Raw genomic sequence first — 21,259 nt, 5'->3', positions numbered from 1 at the left:
ACTATATTAACAAGAGAATTACACGTGGGAATTGCACCTTGCATGGCTATATTAATTGTGAATTAACTACTGTACGCATATTAATAGTAGAAAATTAGAATATTATATGTTATATGTTTCTTTAAGTGATGTATTTGTAATGTGTGCTTTATTTAGTAAGTATAAACCGCTCTGAGTGTTGCTTCTGCTAGATAAATACACACACATATGGGTATTAGTAAGGGGATAACATTTTATTAGTCATTTCCATCTTTTAATTACGTTTTTGTGTTTCTTTTGCTTAAGTTGACCATTTCGGCCTATACAAGATGGCTGAATGAGACGTTAAACGTGACTGCCTTGACAACACGAGGTTCTGGGTGAAGTGCACATGCGTCACTGCCAGCAACAGTGGCCTGGACCTGACCCCGGGAGAACATGTACCCTCCAAGGTCATTCTGGGAACCCGTCCAAGACTAAAAGACAATGCCCAATTTAAAAGCCGGAACAAGCAAGTTTGATAACTTCATCATCTAACACCCTGAGAACTGTTCATCGCGAGTTGAAATTGACCAATGAGAACTCTCTAAACCCAATCTTGATACATATTTGTTGGTATTTTCATTATAAAAGTAGGTTGTCAGGTTCGCTGTGATTCCTTAGGATCCGGGCGAAGCACAAAGGGTTCCACCTCCCGACGTCCCTAACTCTGAATAATGCAACACAAAGCATTAAGGCAATCAGGCGAGGGAAAGGAATTAGGGTAGGAACAGCGGGGAAAGGGAGACCTGTAACAAAAGAACACACGATTAATGCAACACCAAGACTCTATTGCTACTCTCATATGATCTCACTATCCCTGTCGTTTACCTGGGGAGTCGTACTTCAATTACTCGGCCGTCCCATACAACCACAAAGAGATTCATCTCTCCCATATGATAGCCGCACCCCTAAAATGACAAGGCAAACAGCTCAAACCAACATCTCGCATACTAGCAATCAAATGTACAAGCATTCTGCCTCCTACATACCAGGATTCATTCCTTTCCTGCTTGACTCTAAAAATGCGCAACAAGGGGAGGTCATACGATGAGAGTCTCGTACGCCTTTGGGGCGTCCCCTGACTTTGGTCACTAGAGTCAGCCAAGCTAGACCACGGGGAAATACGATATTTCAAGGAAGCTCCAGTACATCCAATAGAGAGATTCCAAGAAGCCCAAGGTTAAATCAAAAGGTAGTGAAAAAGGAAACCAAGAGAAGAACTTCCCTGTCGGTGCAGAAGCTCTGTGTTTGGCTGCTCCCACGGCAGGCTGTAGGCTTCGGCAAAGAATCCAAAGGTGGGCAGGAGCGCGCTTACGTCAGCGCTCTCCACTGCCCTTCCTCAGCTCCCACGACGGGAAGTAGATCTGGCCACAGAACCCCAATGTGGGCAGGAGTGCGCTTCCGTCAGCGCTCTCCACTGCCCTTCCCACTCACACACTTCTGGGGCCACGAAGCAGCGAGGAACCAAAAGGTGGGGCAGCGCAGCGCTTCCTTCAGCGCCAACGCGCCTGTGCTTGGTCGACAATGGAGATGGCAGCGCCTCTGCATGCGCGGTCTCTTCGAAGCAGTGTTTCCCGCCGTCCCGCGGCTACTGACACCGTAGCTCCTCCAGCGATGCTGGCGGAACACATGAAAGCCGTGAATCCTCACGGCCGAGCATCAACGGAATTACGTGCGCAAAACGATCGCGCGGTCGCGTAATATCAAGAACGCCCCGCCCATCCACCTTCTTGGGTTTCTGGGTGTTGCAGTTCGTACTCCCTATGTGTTTCGTAGGCGCCTGGATTCAGCGCCTGATATAGGTAGGGAATTAGGGTAGGATCTTGCGCTCTCCTCCCCACCTCTGGACGCCCTCGCTCTTCTTTGACGAACTCGATTTCCTGACGTTATGCTGACGGAGAGGACGGTGACGCTGCTGGACAGCTGTTATCCTGAATCTATGAGAGACTGAATTGCGGACTAAACTTTGCTGAATAAATTCTCTTTGACTGACTGACTTAGAGGACGACTTTAGCCAGAATAGGTAAATATGACGGTCTGAAATGCTAATGATGATTTCTAACATTTATTTCAATATCTCTTAGATAAAGATTAATTGATTAATTGACAAATGTGTTGTGTTGATTATTTGAAGAAGAAGATTAAGAGAAAAGTAATAGAGCAAAGGTAGACGAGTAAATCATCAATTTCCAATTCAACTAAATGATCTATCTTTGTATGGGAGGGATATCTTAGGTTTAAATGCCAATGTGTCTAGGGCAAAGTAAAGGTATTTCTCTCATGTCAGCGTTGTGAAACGTATTTTCCCTCAGAAAACAGGTCAACCGAGAGTAAGTATATTGGTGTTATGGGCCCCACCAATGAATGTATGTGAGTAAATTGAATGTCGAGGTAGTTGGTCTGTGCCTAAAGGGGAATTCGACGTTGTGCGCTGCATCAGTTTTCTAGTAGCAAGACGATGGTTTTTATTGTTTTGGTTTGGTGAATATTGCTTGTAAATAGCTTATTGATTATTGGTTATTGATATTGGTTTATGTACTAACACTCTATGTTGAGTCGTGTTGAGTCTTATGTTGTTTGCACGACTTCTGGGATGTAGGAAGTTGGAAGTTTGTGACAGTTCCGTTCAGTTAGGGTCAATGCATGCTTTGGGCAATGCCCCCAGAGTTCTGCCCCGTATAATGAGGCCGGCCGCGCTTGCACTCTATATATTTCAAGTGGGGGGTTTATTTCTCAGGAGCATTGGGTCTCCAACTATGTGTCTTAAATACTAGAGAAACAGTTAGCCAATTCTTGTTAGAAGGGTGAAGTAGAGGGATGTACTACTTTATCAACGGAAGTAACGATTCCGTAGTAGGACAGAGGTAAGCGCTGCTCTCGGGAAAGACAGAATTCTCGTGAGAAAGGTCTATTGCTATTCTTTGGTTAGCGAAGTGGACAATGGAGATGTTTTTACGTTGTTACTAACAGAATTGTAGAATTGAAACTAAACTTACTGAGCAGATTTGTAAAGGAGGGGTAGACAGGAGCAGGAGCTGCCGCAGCGGCTGCTGACGTCAGAACGACCGTGCTGGGATTGGACAGTCGGTCAGAACTACACAACGCTCCGGATTGATGCATTACTGTGCGCCGGGCTAGGAGTGGAGAAATACAGGGTGCCGTAAAACGCTCCCTATTGGTGCGTTAGTGTGAGTCGCGCTGGGATTTGAGGATTGTGACAGTGACATAGTCGCTCCGGATTAGTGCGTTAGTGTGAGTCGCGCTGCGATTGGACAGAATAGCGGTACAGTTGTAGGGAGAAACTAGTAAGACATGAAAAGAAAGGAAAATGTATAACGATCCACCAGAAAAAGAGAAAAAGTCATGGTTTGGAAAAATTAAGAAGTGGTTTAAGAAAGTCAAGTCAAGTCAATATTACTTTATTGCGGCTATTCCAGCCATAAAAGTACATAAAAATTTTACAGCAATAAAAAGACATACTCCAATCAAATAAAAAAGAGATAGTGTCAAGGGGCTGATATATACATAGTTATAGATGCCAGGGCTTCAGGAGAGCAGAATAAAAAATACTTTATCATTGTTACTAATAGTTACAAATGGCAATTTAAAACTATAATTTAATATAAAAGCTTTAAGATATCATTAAGCCATTCCTCATTGGGAATATCTTCAATTGCCAGTGTGGCCAGTGGGAAGAGCTTGGTCTATTTCACGTATAGTGATTACAACAGTAGCATTAAACTCTATAGTTGCGGCAGAATAAAATATCGAAATTAACCATGTTGTACTTTCAACAAATACTTTCTTTTGATCCACATGGCCAAAAGAAATTTCGAAATTGCAACAACAAAGAGTGGATTAATATCAGATTTAAGAATTCTATAGAATTGGCGAAATTCCCTTATTCCTAAATTTTTGCAGAGTTGTAGGATCCATTTAGACCTAGGCTGTTTGTATGCCGGGCAGAAAAATAATACATGAATCTCTGATTCCTCCTCCCTGCAACATCCAGGGAAAAGACTAGGCAGGTCCCCTACCCACTTATTTGTTTTTACAAAATGTGAAAGGGTTCCATACCTAAATTGGAGGAACAACTTCTTAGCTAGCACTGGCTGGATTGTGTCTAACACCTGCTCAAACTGGTAATCTAACTTCAAATCCAGAAAGGCATACGTTAGACTATTCGCTCTGGTAGCCCCAATTAGTTTATTCAGCTGGTACTCTTTCAATGATCTTGCCAAACAATTTTTAGAAGTGGTTAGACAAGATTCTTCCAGGGTATCCCATAGATACCCCCTTCCCATGTCACGCAAAGAATCCCTCACAAAAGACAACCAGGGTATACCCCTCACAGCGCCCAGTGAAAGCATTACCACTTTGAGTTCCTCCCTGTAGTGTCTCAACTCAGGCGTGCTCCATAGTCGATGCCAGTAAAACAATGGGCGACTCGAGATCAGATCCACCACTGGGCGGATACCCAAGTCCATTCTCAAAGGTACTAGCGGGGTACTTACTGGAAGCGCCATAATTTGCCTAATAAACTTATTTTCAGTTAGGATCAATGTATGCTTTGGGCAATGCCCCCAGAGTTCTGCTCCATATAATGAGGCCGGCCGCGCTTGCACTCTATATATTTCAAGTGGGGGGTTTATTTCTCAGGAGCATTGGGTCTCCAACTATGTGTCTTAAATACTGGAGAAACAGTTAGCTAATGCTTGTTAGAAGGGTGAAGTAGAGGGATGTACTACTTTATCAACGGAAGTAACGATTCCGTAGTAGGGCAGAGGTAAGCGCTGCTCTCGGGAAAGACAGAATTCTCGTGAGAAAGGTCTATTGCTATTCTTTGGTTAGCGAAGTGGACAATGGAGATGTTTTTACGTTGTTACTAACAAAATTGTAGAATTGAAACTAAACTTACTGAGCAGATTTGTAAAGGAGGGGTAGACAGGAGCAGGAGCTGCCGCAGCTGCTGCTGACGTCAGAACGACCGCGCTGGGATTGGACAGTCGGTCAGAACTACACAACGCTCCGGATTGATGCATTAGTGTGCACCGCGCTAGGAGTGGAGAAATACAGGGTGACGTAAAACGCTCCCTATTGGTGCGTTAGTGTGAGTCGCGCTGGGATTTGAGGATTGTGACAGTGACATAGACGCTCCGGATTGGTGCGTTAGTGTGAGTCGCGCTGCGATCGGACAGAATAGCGGTACAGTTGTAGGGAGAAACTAGTAAGACACGAAAAGAAAGGAAAATGTATTACGATCCACCAGAAAAAGAGAAAAAGTCATGGTTTGGAAAAATTAAGAAGTGGTTTAAGAAAGACAAACCGGTCAAAACTAGGGAAGGACAGTTACTTCCTCCACCGAAAACCCCTGCATCTTTAATGATTGCGAAATATGGATATCACACCTGTATTTGGTTAGACAACTGGGTTAAGTATACAAAGGAGGACGGAGTGTTAGCTTTTCCAGAACATGGTTCATTTAATTTGGCTGTTTTGAGAAATTTGAGAGAGCAAATGATGAATTTAAAAACCGAGACTTAGACCGACACAATTTGAGGCATTGACGGAGTGGGAAGACGAAATGCATGACCGAGAAAGACAGAGAAATGGTAGAGGATATAGGTACTTGTTTGGCAGATCGTATGGACATGAGACGCATGATGATCGAATGAGAAGGTGGCGGAATGCGAGTATGACTGAGGGTTTGTTTCCCGTAAGAACTGCAGGAGAGAATGAAGGACGAAAGGCATAATGTGGAGACGAAAGGGTATGGAGGGAATGAGTCCGAGGATGATGTTCTTGATGATATGTTTTATAAGAATCCACCACCATACCGACGAGAACCAGAAATATTAACTCCAAGTGCCCCAATGAAAGAAACAGTACGAATCATAAAATCGGAACCAGAGTTCCTAGATTTGGGAAGAAACAATCCTACTAGAGAGGTAGAAAAGAAGTCTGGAGGAAAATTGGATGGAGAAAATTCAGCAGAATTAGCCAAAACAACCCTGGAATTAACAGAGAAAATAAGAGAATTAACTAGGAATCTGGAAGCGGTAACTGTACCAGTAACGATAGGTTCAGTAATGCCTATTTTTGACATGCAAAAAGACAGTTAACATTGTTTGACAGTCCCTTATAAAAGTAATAAATTGGTTGAACAACCAAGAGTGAGTCCGAGTGAGAATCCATGGAGACAGACAATGAGTATGATTGAACCGAATTTTTCAAATAATCCATTTGTAGGTCAGAACTGTGCAGAAAAACGTATGGCGATGATAGAGACCATGTCAGAAACACAAAAAGATTTTGGACAAAGTAATATAGAGAAGCCAGTAGGACCATCTACAGAGGAGTTGAGGGATTGGTTGAGAAGTTTGCAAAAGAAAGATAAGGAATCTCAGTCAATAGATGTAGCAAAATTACGAATGGTATTAGAAGAATTAATAGTAGGTACTATCCCGACAGAGAAGTTAAAAACGTACCAAGATGAGGAATTGTTATTTCTGTGCAAAAGCGTAACATGGAGAGCGAAAAATCTTCATGAAAGATTAGAAGAAGTTGCAAATGAAATGGGCATTGATATTGAAAAGGTAAAAGCCTTACAGAAACCCTATCGAGTAGATTTCACTGAAAAAGACATTGAAAACATGAATACCACAGGACGAATAGGTCAGATTAAGAATAGAATTATTTTGTTGAGAAAATGGGGAGATGTGGACAAATGGAAGAGCAGATGGTATTGTAAGCGAGACGAAGTTTCAGACAAAACGTTTTCAGCCTATCCTATGAGAGAAAAAGAGAAGGTTGTGACAGAATACCCTATGAGAGAGATTCCAGGAGGTGGATATGTGCATGTCCCATAGACTAGACAGGATATTTTGTCATGTACGAATGACTTCCCTCGACTGCGTGAAAAGCCCGTTGAGTGGGATAGACAGGTAGACAGATTTGTGAAATTATCCAAAGTATTGTGGATTGATTTGAATAGCCTGTTTGATATAATTGTACCAGCTGATTTATGGACAGAATGCAAAATAGTAATAGATTGGCCAACACAGGAATACCCGAGGGATCCTAAGACAAGAGCTCCAGACCCTGGGGTAATGAAGAAATACGAACAGGTTATGGCATTTTTGAAGAACAAAGTACCCCCTAAGGAGACAGATTGGGTGAAAATTGACAGAACACATCAAGAAAGCAAAGAATCAGTACATGCCTATTATGAGAGGTTAATTTTAGCCTTTAAACAATTCAGTGGAAATGAGAATTTGAGTGACAAGGATTTGAGTCATTTCGTATACAGGTTTTATATGGTCTTCGTCCAGAAATTAGTGAAATGATAAAACAGCACACGGTAGATTGGCAAAATAAGAAAATAGACAAAGTGTTGAGACATGCTAAATATTTTAGTGATGAAATTGAAGCAAAACAGCGAAAACTGAAAGAGAAGGGAATGTGGGCACAGGTAAAAGTAGCTGAGAGACAGGAAGCACAAATAGTGGAACAAGCAGGGTCAAAACCGAGATTTAATCCTGGGAAAAATAAAGGGAATATTGAGGAAGCTAAAAAGAAATTTCCGTTTCATAATTACGGTAGGATAGGGCATTGGAAATCCGAGTGTAAATTTCCACCAAGTACTAACGATGAAAATCCATCATTGAATCCACAGGTGCAGAATGAGGTGAGTGGTCAACAGCAATGACAACAGCAGGGTGTAACACAACAGAATCAGGTGCCAAAACCACCTTTTCCACAGAACAAAAATTGCCAGAAGTATAGTAAGGAGAATGGATTCTACAACGAAGAACAGGTAAATAAGCCGCAACGCGCTAGCGCTGCTTCACAGTATTGGCTGCAACGCGATGAAAGCGATTCAGAAGAGGATTATTGACGGTGCCGAAGGAAGGAAGAAGAGTGCGTACTTGGCGCAACTCTAGAAGTAGACCAGACAGGCCCATTTGTAGATGGAAAAGTTTAATAATGAAAATATTACTTTCCTAGTTGATACTGGTGCTACTTGATCAACTGTTAGATCAGCTGATGTTAAGAATCTTGCTCTCTCGAATGAAACGATCCAAGTAGTCGGGGTCTCCAACAGACAGATTAAAACTTACCTTACAGAACCAGTTAAAGTTAGTATAGGGAAATTTTCTGAAATGCACAGATTCGTAGTGTGTGCCACTAGTCCTGTGAACTTGTTAGGTAGGGATTTATTGTGCAAAATGTATTGCACTATATTTTGTACCCCAGATGGAATAGCCTTTGAAACACCTGATGATGATGTGTTATATAAGATGACATTGGCAAATAAAGAAAAAGAGATTACAGGAGCCTATGCTGTATTCAATCCTGACGAACTACCAAAAGAATTGAAACAATCAGTAAAAGCAGAAGTTTGGGACTACACAGGAGAAGATGTAGGATTGATGAGGAATATAGATCCAGAAAAGATAACTGTAAAAGAAGGAGTAAGTTATCCAAATGTTCCACAATATAAATTGACTCCGGAAATAATCGAAGGAGTTACTCCTATGATTGAAAAAATGATAAGGCAAGGAATTTTGAGAGAAATAATGAGTAGCCCATGTAATTCACCGATAATGGGACTGAAAAAGCCTAGTGGGAAGTTCAGAATAGTGCAAGATCTGAGAAAGATAAACAAAATTGTTGTACCATGTTGTCCTATTGTACCGAATCGATCTGTGATTTGAGGTTCTGGACTTTCCTAGAGTCCAGAGGTGTCAGGGAAACAACACCCAAAAGACCCCTGAGTTCCTTCCTGCCTTGGTGCACAAATAAACAGAGACACGGGCTTCTCGATGGTGGCGTCAGAGACCAAGGTTTATTTACTGCAGGGACACAGAAGTCGTAGGAACCACACAAAGGCAGAATCTAGGAGACTGTTCGAATTGTATAAAGTGGGTCGCTCCTTAAATACACCAAATGTGTCCTCAGGCAGCATTGCAAAAATATCTTTCATGCCTAGCCCGGTATCCCAAACAAACAATAAACATATACCAAACGATAATTATTTGTAAGTTTCCAGTGTTCGATCAAGTCTTCATGTCAGTTTTCCATTCTTCGACCGATCCTCCCCATCATAAAAATTGTATCCTCCCCATAGTAAAAGCCCAGAAGGAGAGGAGCGGAGCCAGGTGTGAAAGATTGATAAGTAGGATAAGAGATGCTTGTGGGTCATAAGCGGGCATGGCTACTGTCTTCGGCCTCCTAATCGTGATCAGGCCAATGAACACAAGAACCAGTATAGCATGATTGGCCTCAGGCAAGGGAGGTAGCTTCTGCCTAGTCACGCAGCATCAGCTTCCTTGGACTAAAGCTTACGTGTCCTTAACAAGGTGATTCAGCCAGGGTCATTGCTTGTCCATTGACTATGTGAGGGCAAGAAACAAAATGGATGCCGTATCTATGATGGATGCCATGAATTTACAACAGAATGCCCTATTTCTCAGTGAATCCATGCTCGTAGCACAGCGAAAACACTGTCACATACTAAATGGATCATTTACGGTTCACTGGTACCAAAATCGTGTCAGTACTACAATACCGAACACACGGGTTCGGATCGCTACCGAACCTCAGACCGTCCTTTTGCCCTTACATAGGCAATAACTTACTCTAGTCAGAATCCATCTCTATATTCATCAGGTCACTGATATGTTGTTGGAGCATTATTCTATCCCGTGGCGTATCTCCTAAAACAGGTGGTCTTCTTACGCATGTTGCAGCACAAAAGCCACATAAGGCAGGACCACACTGAACGATGAGACAGCATGAGAATAAAAATACCAACAAAACACCAATGACTATCAGAACCTTCCATCCCCATGCAGATAACAGATTCCAGAACCATCCCATCAGTGACCAATCACCTTTGTCTACATGAATAGAGCCAGCGATCTTGTGTAACTTAGAAATGGCCTCATATACTGTTGGCGCATTATTTGGTATAAAGACACAGCAACTCGATTGGATCATCTTACATACTCCACCTTGATCTGCAAGTAATACGTCAAGGACCATACGGTTCTGCAACGTCATGAGGCGATCCGCTTGAAGCTCAGCTGTCAGGTTACTAAGGGCACCAGCAGTTTCAGTAATGGTGGATTCAACTACCCGTGTTAGTTGACGCAAGTTCCTACTATTGGCCATGGGCCCCCAGAAAGGAAGGAAACCTTTGAAAAAGTCTCCTGCTTCTTGGCCAGCTGTATCTTCCTTGTCGAAGACACCTCTCACAACTCTAGTCTTGTGATAATCCGGTGCAGCAGTGTATGTCGGAGGTAATAGTCGGGCAATATAACATGAGCCTGAAAAGTCAGCAGGCAGCCATGTATATGCTCTGTCTTTGCAGACAAAATAGGTACCCTTAGCAGCTAAGAATGCAGGGGAAGACTGTGATGGAAAAACGTACGTTTCAGTAAAGTCACTCTTCCCTAGTCGAGCTCTCGGATACCTCCCATTCCCTTGTAAACAGACCTGACCTTGGTGGGGTACGACCCAAATCGGAGTCGAGCTTTTACGCTTGTTTTCACCCAAACTAATGCCATACTCCGTAGCATTCCAACCCATATAAACTCGTAACTCATCCTTGGGAATAAAAGGAGTGTTATTGACATCTCTAACCATGTCAGTAATTCCCTTTACCAAGGCTCTATTAGTAGAGTTATACCTAGTGGAACGCGGAGGTCGCGGGGGATAGGTCTCTAGAGCATAGGCGAACATGGTCTGAAATGCCCAAAATGATCCATTATAACTAAAGGGCAGAACCAGATAGAGGATACCCTTGTTCATGGTATGTGGTATCAGACCACACACCCAGCAGTTCGTTGTATTTACTACTAGTTGGTGTTGGTGCAAGAGCTGAATGAAAGTGTTATTTATAAACTCAGAGCGTCGAGCTTGCTCGTGTGCAGGAAAAGGGTGAAAAGAATGAAGAGAAACAACAGTCGGAGAAACAGAAACATGGGGAGGCACTGTAGATGTGACAGGTGCAAAAATCAATTGGATACCAAAAACGATTCCGCCTACCAAAGTTATTAAAACAATCAGAAAGGTCAGAGCGCATTGCATCATGAAACATTTGCTATGCAAAATTTCATACAGTTTTGTCTTACGAGCATTTATGACGTTAGCTCGTCGCAGTTCAGGAAGCTCCATCTTCTACAACCGTTCGCAACGGATGGTTTGTACCTGTTGAAAAATTGCCTCTGTTTTCCCCGGGAGTTCCCAAAATAAACAGAAGAGACCGACCTTGTGTCTGGCCCCCTGCAAGTTAAAACAAGGCACACGTTACGACTCTACGGCAACCCAGATGGCAAGGCGAGAGAACAACAAAAACAAAAGGACAAAAAAATTATAGAGCAAACTTCCTGACTGAATGCAATGTGATAAGATCAAAACAGTTTTCAAACAGAAAGGTGATTATGCAATGTTATTGGTTCATGGAATGAGAACGTAGGTTATATCTGTACTTTCCAGGTCTTGTCTGATCTTGAAACAGCTGATCTGCAGGTGCAGTAATGTTCAAATCCACAGGTGGCAAATGTTCACTTTGTACAACACTCTGTTCAGGGTTCAAAAGAACAGTTCCTGGTGCAGTATCAGAGTTCTGTGTTTCAGATCGTTTGTCCGTCATGTACTCTGCATCACTGAAGGGGATAAGCCTAGGAACAGGTTCTGTCTCGGATACACCAAATCCCTGTCTATCCCAGTTGTCGTAGGGGAGTGGGAGAGGCACACGCTTCGTATAGGTAGCGTGCACCCAATTTTTCCTGCCAGCCAGGCGTACAGCAGTTCTTGTGGCCAGGAGCACCTGAAACGGACCCACGAATCTTGGCTGGAGGTTCCGGGTCCGTCCAAAGTTCCGCACCACAACCAGATCACCGGGTTTCAATGTGTGACCTGGACTCTCTGGCAGCTTAGGCAAGGATTCAAATACCTGTTGGTGAATAAGACTCAATTTAGCAGTCAGGTCAAAAAGGTAATCAATCAACATTGGATATTCGATCTGTTTGAACTCCTTGGGCCTAGGGACTCCCCAGACATTAGCAGGGCGACCAAACACAATCTCATATGGGCTAAGCCCTACTCGAGAGTGTACAGTCGCTCTGGTGGACAATAAAGCCAAAGGCAGTGTGTCTGGCCAAGATAAACCAGTGGAAGCTTGGATTTTACCAAGTTTCAGCTTCAAGGTACCATTGTACCCCTCAACCAAACCTGCTGACTGTGGGTGATTCGCACTATGGAATTTTTGCTTAATTCCTAAACCCGCACACACACTGCATAACTTTCCCTACGAACTCACTTCCATTGTCCAACCATACAATCCGTGGCATACCATACCTGGGGAAGTACTCTTTGAGGAGGATTTTGGCAGTGGACATAGCAGTGTTATCCTTTAACGGATACGCTTCAATCCATCTTGAAAAAGCACAGACTACCACTAGGCCTGATTCAGCAATCCATCTTGCAGACGTCGCAACGTACATTCGGCTCATCATGTTCTTGGCCGTCTCTTTGGTGACCTCATCAGCAAACGCATTCCCACGGCCAACATCATCCGTAATCTTCCGGTGTGCACTGCATTTCACAATCGCAACTTCATTCGGTAAGGTCAGAGATTCCAACAGGTCATTGACTAACTGTCCATGTTGGATCTTAGTCCCATGGGACGTGAGAAAACCTCTTTCTTTCCACAAGCGACCAAAACTATGTGCTACGCCGAAGGCATACTGGCTGTCAGTAAACACATTCACTCTCTTTCCCTCAGCTAAAATACACGCTCTTGTCAATGCAATTAATTCTGCAGCTTGGGCAGAATTCTGACTCACTCTTGCAGTCTCGACAACCGTACTCAAAGTCGTAACTGCATACGCAGCCGTCACATCACCAGTCTGTAGCTTGAAACACGATCCATCGACATACAAAGTACCATCTGGATCTAGTAACGGAGTATCTTTTAAATCAATCCTACCTTTTGTCTCTTCCTCAGTTCTAAAACAACAGTCATGGGGCTCTGAATCACTCGACTCCTGAGTAGTCGGCAACAGCGGTGCTGGATTCAATATGCTGCATCGCTTGATCTGAATGTGACTTGCCAAAAGTGTCAGCTCATAGCCTGATAGTCTAGCACTGGTGAGGTGCTGAGTTTTTGTTCGATTCATGAGTGTATCCACAGCATGTGGAACCATGACTACTAACATGTTGTTCATGACCAATCCAGCAGACTGTCGAATAGACACTGCAGCTGCTGCTGTAGCTCTCAAACAACTTGGCAACGCTCTGGCTACCGGATCTAATGTGGATGAGAAATACGCACAAGGTCGCTGTTTGTCACCAAATTTTTGCGTCAAGACACTCAACGCACAACCCTCTCTTTCATGGACATATAGTGTAAACGGCTTACTATAGTCAGGAGTACCTAACACAGGAGCTGAGCACAACGCATCACGCAATTCCGAGAAGCTCTGTTGACATTCATCAGACCATGGCAAAGGACTCGGAACACCTTTTCCAGTCAGAGCCACCAATGGTTTTGCCATGAGAGAAAAATTTGGGATCCATTGTCTGCAATATGACGTAATACCCAAAAACGCACGCACTTCTCTCTGTGTGCTTGGTACAGTCATCTGTGAAATTGCTTTGATTCTCTCTGGGGTCAACCTTCTTCCCTCCTTTGACAAAAGATGACCTAAGTAGGTCACTTCTTGGCAACAATATTGTAGTTTAGAAGGTGAAACCTTGTGATGTAAGTCTGATAAATGACGCAGCAAAGAAATTGTAGCTGTTTTGCAAGTTTCCTTGTCGTCAGCAGCCACTAAAAGATCGTCTACATATTGGATCAGAGCAACACCAGGTGGAAGTACAAAAGCATCTAATTGACTTTTTAATGCTTGGCTGTAAATTGAAGGGCTTTCACAATAACCTTGTGGGGCGCGCTTGAATCTGAAACTACGACCACCTAAGGAGAAACCAAAAATATCCCTACTTTCCTCGGCTATCTGAATGCTGAAAAAGGCATTCTTCAAGTCGATCACTGTAAACCATGAGGCTGAGGCAGGAATCAACGTCAATAATGCAGTGATATCTGGGACCACAGGAAACTGTGGAACCACTATTTTATTAACCTCTCTGAGGTCAATCACAAATCTGTAGAATGGAGGTTTGGAAGGGTCAGTGCGTTTCCAAATCGGCAGAACAGGACTATTGCAGACATTTCCTCTAGTTTCTTCTATCACATCTTTCTGTATCAAATCTTGCACGATCAGTAAAAGCGCACGTTCACCTTCATTTGAAATCCGATACTGTGGGATTCGTGGGAATCTAACATTTGCCTTCAGACTCACCACATAAGGGGGAATTTCCAGAAGACCTACATCATTAGGACCAGTCGCCCAAAGATTATCAGGGAGAGAACGCAGCTCCGGTGGGAGCTTATCCATCGACAAGTACATTGGAGAGATGACTCTCTTACCCAACGTGAGCTGTACTCCCGAAGGAGAACAGTACAATGTCGCATGCAGGCGTTTCAACAGATCTAAACCAAGCAGATTCTCATTACAACCGGTCGTCAGAATAAGGGGTGCTTCTAGTTGACATGGCCCAACAGAAATTGACAAAGGACCAGAAACAGGGTTGTGAACAGGGGCGCCTGAGAAACCTACTGAAATGTTCGTTGAGCCAGACAAAGGTGCGCCAGGGAGTTTCGCGTGCATAATTGAACTTTTTGCTGCACCAGTATCCAACAGAAACGGTTCAATCACGCCTGATGTAGCTACTGCGACATAAGGTCCACTCTGATCAACTGGAACTGATACTACTCCCTCTCTCTGCCTGTGGCTGTCCTAGTACTCACTTTGCTGAACTTCTTCACTACCTTCATAATAATCCTCAACATGGTATTGGGGAGATCTACCTGATTGTGTAGATTGTACATTTCGCTGATCGAAATAATTAGATGGGCGATCAGTCTGTGGAGGCATAGTACCACGTCCTCTACCTCTAAGAGCTTGCATAAACCCACCACGACCTCTCTGAGCTGGGGCACCACTAGTTTGTGAGTGCAGAACTGGACACTCATTCTTATAGTGACCCTCCTTTTTACAATAGGCACACTGATTCCATGCTAACTGTTGCCGGGGAAAACCATAGTCAAATCTTTGGGACATCCCTTGCTGGAATTGTGGCTGTTGCTGAAACTGGGGTCGTTGCTGTGAATCTGACTGATTCGAGCGAGGCGGATACGCCTGTTGCAAAAGAACTTTAGTTTTCAAGTCTTTTGTCTTCTTTTCTGACTTTTCCTTCTCTTCTTTTTCTCTATTTTCGTAATACTGAGCAGTTGCGAGTATCTGTGCTGTCGTCGACACCGCCCATGCACTCTCAGAATCCTTCAACTTGTTACTAAGCTCAGGCAATAAATTAAACACAAACTTGTCGACAAACAACCTCTGACCTCCCTCAGTACTCATATCTTGCCCACTGTGGTCTACGAAGGTCTCTTCAAATCTAGTGAAGAAGTCAGAGACGCTTTCGTCCTTCTTTTGCTTGCATGCTGATAATTTATCCCAGTTGACCCGTAACGCTGGCATCAGCGTTTTCATCAAATTGATTATTCTGCCAGGCAAAGCAGCAATCAGAGGCTCAGGTTTAGCACCACCAACTTGTTGTGCATCTGCCGCTACAATAGCTGGCCAATCGCCTCCTAAGGCAACTTGGTGATTCTCATGGCGAATTTTGGCCCATATAGGCTGTGGCACTACATTGCCAAATAGCATTTCTGCCAAATTCATGACGCACGCTTGAACTGTCTGGGTTAACTCTTTATAATACCCAGCAGGATTCTTACGCGGGTCCGGCAACGCCTGTTTTACTGCTAATACTTCGGCCCGCTTCCAAGGGATGTGTATCCACACTCTATGGAAATGTGCTGGAGCAGCTAAAATATTATTAGCTGCATCAGCTTGAACTGCATCGCGCCATATCGTCGGAACTTCCCTCATCGGATACTGACCTCGCTTCTTCCTAGTAATCGGAGAACCATCAGAGTCCCTTGGTGCTCGAAGAGGAGAATCAGACCTGTATGCTAAAATCAGTTCTATCGCTTCCTTTACTTCCGAACCTATTACCATTCCTGCAGCGAACCTTCTCTGAATATGTATCAAGTCAGCGGGAACGGAATCTAAGTCATCATCATCCCATTCCTCACGCAAAAGGGAACACATCACGTCAAAGACATAACGCTGAGTTGGTTCATTCGATTGCATAAATGTATCCAACACTCTTCGTGCATCATACTTCACAGCTTTCGACATCCACCTAAGAGCTGTCGAATCTAATATTCCTCATTCCTGGAGACCAGGAAGCTGACTACGTCTCTGTGTAGAGTCAGAAACGGGTGTCTTAATTAAAGACCTGCAGAGAGGAGTTAAGATATTAGTTACAGAGTCAGTTATTTTCCGACGAACAGAAAGCGGAGTCAGAATGTTTACAGAGTTCGGGGACAAGGAAGCTGGAGCAGATGAAATTGTAAGGGTAGAAGTAGTAGGTAAAGCAGTTTGCGAAACGTCAGGCAAAGGCGGAATAGGCAACCCAGGTAGAGGGGGTGCCGGAGGAACATTAACCACAGGAAGAATAGGAGCTTGAATCAAAGGAAAAGGAACAACTATTCCAGGCTGACCAGCAGCCGGTTGCACAACAGGTGGTAACTGTGGTGCTGTAATACCCTGTGCATACGGTGGAGGTGATCTCAATAGGTAAGACAACAGGGGATCCTTTTCACAGTCCTCTATTGGCTTAGCAGGACACGATGGCAAGGCAGGGTAGCACTTGTCAATCGCCAAATTATGTTCTCTATTCGCTACCTCTATTGCTTTTTCAGTTTCGTTGACATGCAACTGCCTAGCAGACTGCATTAAAGTCAACCCTTTCTCTTTCTGTTCCTTCTTCATTTTTCTAATTTCTCTCTGTCTAGCTTCTTTACGCCAAAAGCGAAAAGAATCGAACATTGCCGGCCGGGCTTTCTTTTTAAACAACTTCACTTCTAGATTGTCTAGAATTTTAGTTTCAAAGCTACCATGTGGTGGCCAACTAAGGACACCATCTTTCCTGGTGTAACGGACCCACACTCCATTATAAGTGATAGGACCCACACCATGTTTACAATAGAGCTCATATGTAGGAGTTCCGATCGGAGGAACCGGACACGAGTCCTCCAACCGGGAATCCCTGTTGCAACTTAACCAGGACAGGAAACAATTACTACGGCTAGCCATTACAAACTAAAGACAAATTCTAACCAAAATGCGCAAAGAACTTAGGCCTACCAAATGAACCAATACCAAACCAAAGATTATCTTAACAAGAGCAACCAGTGATAATCTACAAATCCAAAACAAACGTACCCAGAGAGCAAAAGGATTATCCGAACAAGAGCAACCAGTGATAAATCCTGACAAGAGCAACTAAGAGCAACCAAACTGGGCGCGACCCACTTAATACTTAACTGAAATGTCGAAGACGTCACCAAGGAGAACCCGCCTACGTCTCGCCGTACTAAGGTCTGCACCTCGGGTCCAAGACAGGGCGACAGTCAGGGCAGCGGTCCTCTGTAGCCGTCTGGGAGCGGGAACCCTCGTGGAAGAGATCGTCGGGCCACTTTTACGACATACAGGGATCGATGAAGCGGGGTACCCCCCTCCGGAATCTTCACACGAAGCTCCTCGAAATCTTCAGGCTTTGGACCGGTACCGGTTGACGTCGCCCCACCTTGGGCGCCAAATGAGGTTCTGGACTTTCCTAGAGTCCAGAGGTGTCAGGGAAACAACACCCAAAAGACCCCTGAGTTCCTTCCTGCATTGGTGCACAAATAAACAGAGACACGGGCTTCTCGATGGTGGCGTCAGAGACCAAGGTTTATTTACTGCAGGGACACAGAAGTCGTAGGAACCACACAAAGGCAGAATCTAGGAGACTGTTCGAATTGTATAAAGTGGGTCGCTCCTTAAATACACCAAATGTGTCCTCAGGCAGCATTGCGAAAATATCTTTCATGCCTAGCCCGGTATCCCAAACAAACAATAAACATATACCAAACGATAATTATTTGTAAGTTTCCAGTGTTCGATCAAGTCTTCATGTCAGTTTTCCATTCTTCGACCGATCCTCCCCATCATAAAAATTGTATCCTCCCCATAGTAAAAGCCCAGAAGGAGAGGAGCGGAGCCAGGTGTGAAAGATTGATAAGTAGGATAAGAGATGCTTGTGGGTCATAAACGGGCATGGCTACTGTCTTCGGCCTCCTAATCGTGATCAGGCCAACGAACACAAGAACCAGTATAGCATGATTGGCCTCAGGCAAGGGAGGTAGCTTCTGCCTAGTCACGCAGCATCAGCTTCCTTGGACTAAAGCTTACGTGTCCTTAACAAGGTGATTCAGCCAGGGTCATTGCTTGTCCATTGACTATGTGAGGGCAAGAAACAAAATGGATGCCGTATCTATGATGGATGCCATGAATTTACAACAGAATGCCCTATTTCTCAGTGAATCCATGCTCGTAGCACAGCGAAAACACTGTCACATACTAAATGGATCATTTACGGTTCACTGGTACCAAAATCGTGTCAGTACTACAATACCGAACACACAGGTTCGGATCGCTACAGAACCTCAGATTTTATATCAGATTCCTCATGACACAGTGATTGATTTGTACCATGCATTCTTTTCCATCCCATTACACCATGACAGGCAGCAAATTTTTGCATTTCGTTTCGGCAAGTGTATTTTGACGTGGTGCCGAATTCCACAGGGGTATACAGAAAGCCCCTCAATATTTAATCAGCTATTGAAAAAGTCTTTGGAAAGTCTGGAAATACCTGAAAATTCAGTACTAGTCCAGTATATCGATGACCTACTTGTGGCATCGAAAACTCGTGAAGCTTGTAAGGTAGACACAGTAGCTTTGTTAAATCTTTCGGCAGATGGAGGGCTGAAAGTGTCACCATCAAAACTACAATTTTGTAAAAGAGTAGTCCAATATTTGGGACACAGCATTGAGAAAGGACACAGGAAAATAACCATAGATAGAATCAGGATCATAAAAAGAATGAGTCCACCAATGACCCAAAAAGAAGTGAGAATGTTCCTGGGAATGGTTGGATATTGTCGTCAATGGATAGGACATTTTTCCTTGATTGCAAAACCTTTGGTATGACTGACAAGAAGTGATGTGAGAGATCTAATTGATTTGAACAAAGAGGAGTTGGCAGCATTCAAGAAATTGAGAGAAGGATTGTGTGAAGCGCCTGCATTGGGTATGCCTGGTTATGATAAGGAGTTTGAGTTGTATTGCAGTGAGAGAAATGGATGTGCACTCTCTGTTCTAGTACAGAAGCATGGAAAACTGAGGAAACCAATTGCATATTTTTCATCCATGTTGGACCCAGTAGCTGTAGCCCTTCCTGGGTGTCTGAAAGCAGTAGCTGCTACATGTCGAAGTTTGGAACAGAGTGAAGGAATTGTAATGGGGTATCCTGTGAAAGTGTTTGTGCCTCATGATGTGGCGATTCTTTTAACAAGGAGTCGTACTCAGTATATGACGCACAGCTGACTGACTAAGTATGAAAAGGTTATTTTGGGCGCAACAAATGTGAGTCTTGTGAGATGTATGAATGTGAATCCTTCAACATTGTTGCCTGATGTGGAGCATGTAGAGGTAAGAGATGAAGCAGATCATGATTGTTTGGATGTACTTGATTTTTGTACAAAACCAAGGCCTGACATAAAAGATGACCCTTTACCAGAAAGTGATTATGTCATGTTTGTTGATGGACCCTGTTTGCGAACAAATGATGGAGTGCTAAGTGCAGCATATGCAGTATGTACAGTTGCAGCAGTGATGGAAGCATCCTATTTGAAAGGAGTAAGGTCGGCCCAAGTAGCTGAACTTATCGCCCTGACCAGAGCATGTAAGATTGGGAAAAGTGTGAGAGTGACTGTGATAACTGATAGCCAGTATAGCTACGGGGTGGTCCATGATTTCGGCCAAATTTGGCTGCAAAGAGGTTTCCTGACCTCAAGTGGGACTCCCATTAAGAATGCTGAGGTGGTTGGAAGGTTGCTTGAGGCAATACAGCTGCCCAGGCAATTAGCTGTGGTAAAATGTGCTGCTCATAGTCGCAGTGGTGATTATATTGCCACTGGAAATAAATTTGCCAATGACATGGCACAGTATTGTGCACGAAATCAGAATTCAATCAATCGGGCAAAGGAAAGAGAACTGGTTTCTTGTTTCCCAATGTTTACTAACACTGTGGGAACATGGGATGAGGTAAGACAATTGCAGGAAGAAGCCGGAGAGGAAGAGGTAAAACAGTGGGTAAAAGCAGGATGTGCACCAAGAGAGAAAGATCATGTGTGGGTCTATCGAGATGGAAGACCAGTAATGCCTGATAGCATGATGTCTGCCATGGCACGGATGTATCATGGACAGGGAGATATAGGGAGAGACGCCATGATTCGGTCCTTTAAACAAACTTGGTATAATGCCAAGTTCAGGCTTGTGGCGGAAAGTTTCTGTCAAAGATGTCTAATTTGTCAGCAATACAATCCAAGAAGAAAGACAGTGGTGAGTCTAGGAACAATAGGCCGAGAGGGAGGGCCTTTTACCAGAATGCAAGTAGATTTTATTGAGATGCCTCCTTGTAACAGATTGAGGTATGTTTTGGTAATGGTATGCCTATTCTCTAGGTGGGTAGAGGCGTTCCCAACAAGAAGAAATGATGGAATGACAGTGGCAAAATTATTGTTGAGGGAATTTATACGTAAGTTTGGGTTCCCAGTAACAATTGAATCAGACAGAGGAGGACATTTTCATAATGAGATCATAAAACTGATATGTGAAGCATTGAATGTACGACAAAAACTGCATTGTGCCTATCGACCAGAGGCTTCTGGTGAAGTAGAACAAATGAATGGTACTATCAAAAACAGAATAGGGAAAATGTGTTTAGCCACAGGTATGAAATGGCCCGATGTCTTGCCTCTAGTACTCATGACTATTAGATCAATACCAGACAGAACTACTGGTTTGATTCCTCATGAAATCCTCATGGGGTGCGCAATGAGACATGTATTTATACCAGTCAACAAGCTGATGACAATAACTGATGACATGGGATTGGAATACTGTAAAAGCCTGGCTGGCGCAGTTCATTC

The sequence above is a fragment of the Triturus cristatus genome, chromosome 5_1 (genome assembly GCF_964204655.1).
Source record: "Triturus cristatus chromosome 5_1, aTriCri1.1, whole genome shotgun sequence".
Lineage (NCBI taxonomy): Eukaryota > Metazoa > Chordata > Amphibia > Caudata > Salamandridae > Triturus > Triturus cristatus.
This window is presented reverse-complemented; position numbering follows the sequence as displayed.